The following is a 5,928-nucleotide window of genomic DNA, read 5'->3' as shown; positions in this document are numbered from 1 at the left end:
CAAAATGTGGCAAGATTCCCTTAGGCTTGCCAACTTGTGGCTCTCATTTTGAAGAACTAATAACTTTGCCAAAGCTTAGTTGTGGCAAAGTTAGTCATGAATTAAGTTCAACCATGGAGTCTTCTAGATTATACATGTGGCAGAATCTGGTGGATGATATCCAACGGCCAGTAGTACTCGGATTTGCCATCTTTGTATTGTCAGATACTCGGATTGGCTTCATCCAACGACCAACTTTCAAAGTTTTTCACACACTATATAGGGGGTATAGATATAGATGTGCCGGCCCGTTGCAATGGATCCAAAGTATATCTATTTAGTGGAGTGCACTCTAAACACATTATCTATTTATTTTTCTCTAACCTTTCGTGGTCATGCAACCAAGCCACATAAGCTTCGTGGGTGCCCCCCACATCATATTATTCATACTACATTGATTGGAAAAAAGATAAATCACCCAAAACAAGATCTTCCCATTTTTTGTTCCTACGATGTTGTGCTGTGCACGTACCTACTAGTTGTATAGTGGTAGTACTAGTAATATAGTATTAGGAGTACAAACTTGGTACTAGTAGTAGTAGTACTAGTACGGAATGCTCCTACTCTATCAACGAGCCCCATCTGACACAAAATTTCTTGGCTTCTGTGCTACAGCTAGATCTTCCCCTCGTTTCTATTTTCCAACTTGGCGGCGGGCGGGGTGTCGGTTTGCTCAACGGCGGTCCCACATGAAAGTGAAAATGCTAGGCAACACGCCTTCCCTAAGCTATGTGTCGTGCCGGACGGGCCGTGGAGTACTCCCGATTCCCGGGCATGTGGGGGTGCGACGCGAACGCGGCAGGCCTTTTGCTTTTACTAGCAATGTGCACGTGTGTTGCGACAGATCCAAAGTAGAAGAATAGTAGTATTTGTTCACAAACTTGAAAGAAATCACTCTTGTTTTGATATACTCCTAATATATTACTGCCTCTGTACCTAAATATTTGTCTTTTTAGAGATTTCAAATGGACTATCACATACGGATTATATAGACATATTCTAGTGTTTCTAGCAAGATGCCCGCGCATTGCACGAAGTTGATGGAAAAGGTAAGCACAACTTATAAATTGTCGGATGGAGTACTAGTTACAGTGATGCATATAATTAAGCAAAGGGATCGCACATGTCGGTATTGACTGGAACGAGAATGCAACATCACAATAAGAAATCAGGCCACGATGATGCGATCGCAGTGGTGGTTACAGAAGGCAAGAAGAAAGATGGATCCATGAACGTACGACCTCCTCCTCGTCAACTTAGTGCGCCGGGCCACCGACCGGCGGCTAAGGAGCGGTGGCTTTTGTGGCGAGGTCGAGGTGCTTCTCAGCAAAGGCATCCAAGGCTTCCAGCCGGTTGAGGAAGGCCAATGTCGTAGCGTCCTCACTGGCCTTGTAGATACCTATGCACACAATTTGCTCGTACATGTGGATGTGTAGGTCGACGAATTCTTGCAGGGCGAGGCGTCTCGCGGCGAGAACGACCTCCAGGTGGACATTCTTCGTGGCGTCGGCGGGCAGTCGCAGGGCCACCAGTGCTTGAAAGAGGTTCCGACCATGGAGGCTGATTAGGGTGGCAGGCAATGAGGAGCTCGAGTGCGCGGGATGGAGGAGTATGGCGATGTCGTCCGCGAGCTTCTTGAGGACGGTGAACTTGTTGCTGGTGGCAACGGTCATCTGGTCCAACTGAGAGTCGTAGTTGGTGTCGACGGCGGCCATCCACCAGCCGGTCTCCAACACCGTCTGGAGACGATCCTTGTAAAGGAAATATGCCCTAGAGGCAATAATAAAGTTATTATTTATTTCCTCATATCATGATAAATGTTTATTATTCATGCTAGAATCGTATTAACCGGAAACATGATACATGTGTGAATACATAGACAAACATATAGTCACTAGTATGCCTCTACTTGACTAGCTCATTAATCAAAGATGGTTATGTTTCCTAACCATAGACATGTGTTGTCATTTGATTAATGGGATCACATCATTAGGAGAATGATGTGATTGACATGACCCATTCCGTTAGCCTAGCACTTGATCGTTTAGTATATTGCTATTGCTTTCTTCATGACTTATACATGTTCCTGTAATGAGATTATGCAACTCACATTTACTGGAGGAACACTTTGGGTACTACCAAACGTCACAACATAACTGGGTGATTATAAAGGGGTACTACAGGTGTCTCCGAAGGTACATGTTGAGTTGGCATATTTCGAGATTAGGTTTTGTCACTCCGATTGTCGGAGAGATATCTCTGGGCCCTCTCGGTAATGCACATCACTATAAGCCTTGCAAGCAATGTGACCAATGAGTTGGTTACGGGATGATGCATTACGTAATGAGTAAAGAGACTTGCCGGTAACGAGATTGAACTAGGTATTGGATACGGACGATCAAATCTCGGGCAAGTAACATACCGATGACAAAGGGAACAACGTATGTTGTTATGCGGTTTGACCGATAAAGATCTTCGTAGAATATGTAGGAACCAATATGGGCATCCAGGTTCCGCTATTGGTTATTGACCGAGAATAGTTCTAGGTCATGTCTACATAGTTCTCGAACCCGTAGGGTCCGCACGCTTCACGTTACGATGACAGTTTTATTATGAGTTTATAAGTTTTGATGTACCAAAGTTTGTTCGGAGTCCCGGATGTGATCACGGACATGACGAGGAGTCTCGAAATGGTCGAGACATAAAGATTGATATATTGGATGACTATATTCGGACACCGGAAGTGTTCCGGACGTTGTCGGAGAAAACCGGAGTGCCGAAGGGTTACCAAAACCCCCCGGGGAGAGATAATGGGCCACATGGGCCTTGGTGGAAAGAGAGAGGGGCGGCCAGGGTGGGCCGCGCGCCCCCTCTCCCTCTGGTCAAAATTGGACTAGAAGGGGGGGCGGCGCCCCTCTCTTTCCTTCCCCCCTCTTCCCCTTCCTTCCCCCTCCTAGTAGGGGTAGGAAAAGGGGAGTCCTACTCCTACTAGGAGGAGGACTCCTCCTCCTTGGCGCGCCCACAAGGGCCGGCCGGCCTTCCCCCTCCCTCCTTTATATATGGGGGCAGGGGGGCACCCCAGGACACACAAGTTGATCTACGGATCGTTCCTTAGCCGTGTGCGGTGCCCCCCTCCACCATATTCCACCTCGGTCATATCGTCGCGGAGTTTAGGCGAAGCCCTGCGCCGGTAGAACATCATCATCATCACCATGCCGTCGTGCTGATGGAACTCATCCCCGAAGCTTTGCTGGATCGGAGCCCGGGGATCGTCATCGAGCTGACCGTGTGCTGAACTCGGAGGTGCCGTACGTTCGGTGCTTGGATCGGTCGGATCGTGAAGACGTACGACTACATCAACCGCGTTGTCATAACGCTTCCGCTTACGGTCTACAAGGGTACGTGGACAACACTCTCCCCTCTCGTTGCTATGTCATCACCATCATCTTGCGTGTATGTAGGAAATTTTTTGAAATTACTACGTTTCCCAACAGTGGCATCCGAGCCTGGTTTTATGCGTAGATGTCATATGCACGAGTAGAACACAAGTGAGTTGTGGGCGATACAAGTCATACTGCTTACCAGCATGTCATACTTTGGTTCGGCGGTATTGTGAGATGAAGCGGCCCGGACCGACATTACGCGTACACTTACGCGAGACTGGTTTCACCGTTACGAGCACTCGTGCTTAAAGGTGGCTGGCGGGTGTCTGTCTCTCTCACTTTAGCTGAATCGAGTGTGGCTACGCCCGGTCCTTGTGAAGGTTAAAACAACACTAACTTGACGAACTATCGTTGTGGTTTTGATGCGTAGGTAAGAACGGTTCTTTCTAAGCCCGTAGCAGCCACGTAAAACTTGCAACAACAAAGTAGAGGATGTCTAACTTGTTTTTGCAGGGCATGTTGTGATGTTATATGGTCAAGACGTGATGCTATATTTTATTGTATGAGATGATCGTGTTTTGTAACCGAAGTTATCGGCAACTGGCAGGAGCCATATGGTTGTTGCTTTATTGTATGAAATGCAAACGCCCTGTAATTGCTTTACTTTATCACTAAGCGGTAGCGATAGTCGTAGAAGCAATAGATGGCATAAACGATGACGATGCTACGATGAAGATCAAGGTGTCACGCTGGTGACGATGGTGATCACGACGGTGCTTCGGAGATGGAGATCACAAGTACAAGATGATGATGGCCATATCATATCACTTATATTGATTGCATGTGATGTTTATCCTTTATGCATCTTATCTTGCTTTGATTGACGGTAGCATTTTAAGATGATCTGTCACTAAAATTATCAAGAAGTGTTCTCCCTGAGTATGCACTGTTGCCAAAGTTCGTCATGCCCAGAGACCACGTGATGATCGGGTGTGATAAGCTCTACGTCCATCTACAACGGGTGCAAGCCAGTTTTGCACACGCAGAATACTCAGGTTAAACTTGACGAGCCTAGCATATGCAGATATGGCCTCGGAACACGGAGACCGAAAGGTCGAGCATGAATCATATAGTAGATATGATCAACATAGTGATGTTCACCATTGAAAACTACTCCATCTCACGTGATGATCGGTTATGGTTTAGTTGATTTGGATCACGTGATCACTTAGATGACTAGAGAGATGTCTGTCTAAGTGGGAGTTCTTAAGTAATATGATTAATTGAACTTAAATTTATCATGAACTTAGTACCTGATAGTATTTTGCTTATCTATGTTTGTTGTAGATAGATGGCTCGTGTTGTTGTTCCGTTGAATTTTAATGCGTTCCTTGAGAAAGCAAAGTTGAAAGATGATGGTAGCAATTACACGGACTGGGTCCATAACTTGAGGATTATCCTCATTGCTGCACAGAAGAATGACGTCCTGGAAGCACCGCTGGGTGCCAGGCCTGCTGCTGATGCAACTGACGACGTTAAGAACGTCTGGCAGAGCAAAGCTGATGACTACTCGATAGTTCAGTGTGCCATGCTTTACGGCTTAGAACCGGGTCTTCAACAACGTTTTGAACGTCATGGAGCATATGAGATGTTCCAGGAGTTGAAGTTAATATTTCAAGCAAATGCCTGGATTGAGAGATATGAAGTCTCCAATAAGTTCTATAGCTGCAAGATGGAGGAGAATAGTTCTGTCAGTGAACACATACTCAAAATGTCTGGGTATAATAATCACTTGATTCAACTGGGAGTTAATCTTCCTGATGATAGTGTCATTGACAGAATTCTCCAATCACTGCCACCAAGCTACAAGAGCTTCGTGATGAACTATAATATGCAAGGGATGAACAAGATTCCCGAGCTCTTCGCAATGCTAAAAGCTGCGGAAGTAGAAATCAAGAAGGAGCATCAAGTGTTGATGGTTAACAAGACCACTAGTTTCAAGGAAAAGGCAAAGGGAAGAAGAAGGGGAACTTCAAGAAGAACAGCAAGCAAGTTGCTACTCAAGAGAAGAAATCCAAGTCTGGACCTAAGCCTGAAACTGAGTGCTTCTACTGCAAGCAGACTGGACATTGGAAGCGGAACTGCCCCAAGTATTTGGCGGATAAGAAGGATGGCAAGGTGAACAAAGGTATATGTGATATACATGTTATTGATGTGTACCTTACTAGAGCTCACAGTAGCACCTGGGTATTTGATACTGGTTCTGTTGCTAACATTTGCAACTCGAAACAGGGACTATGGAATAAACGAGCACTGGCCAAGGATGAGGTGACGATGCGCGTGGGAAACAGTTCCAAACTCGATGTGATCGTGGTCGGCACGCTACCTCTAATCTACCTTCGGGATTAGTTTTAGACCTGAATAATTGTTATTTGGTGCCAGTGTTGAGCATGAACATTATATCTGGATCTTGTTTGATGCGAGACAGTTATTCATTTAAATCAGA

This window comes from Triticum aestivum, chromosome 4A, assembly GCF_018294505.1.
Source record: "Triticum aestivum cultivar Chinese Spring chromosome 4A, IWGSC CS RefSeq v2.1, whole genome shotgun sequence".
NCBI classification, from domain to species: Eukaryota; Viridiplantae; Streptophyta; class Magnoliopsida; order Poales; family Poaceae; genus Triticum; species Triticum aestivum.
This window is presented reverse-complemented; position numbering follows the sequence as displayed.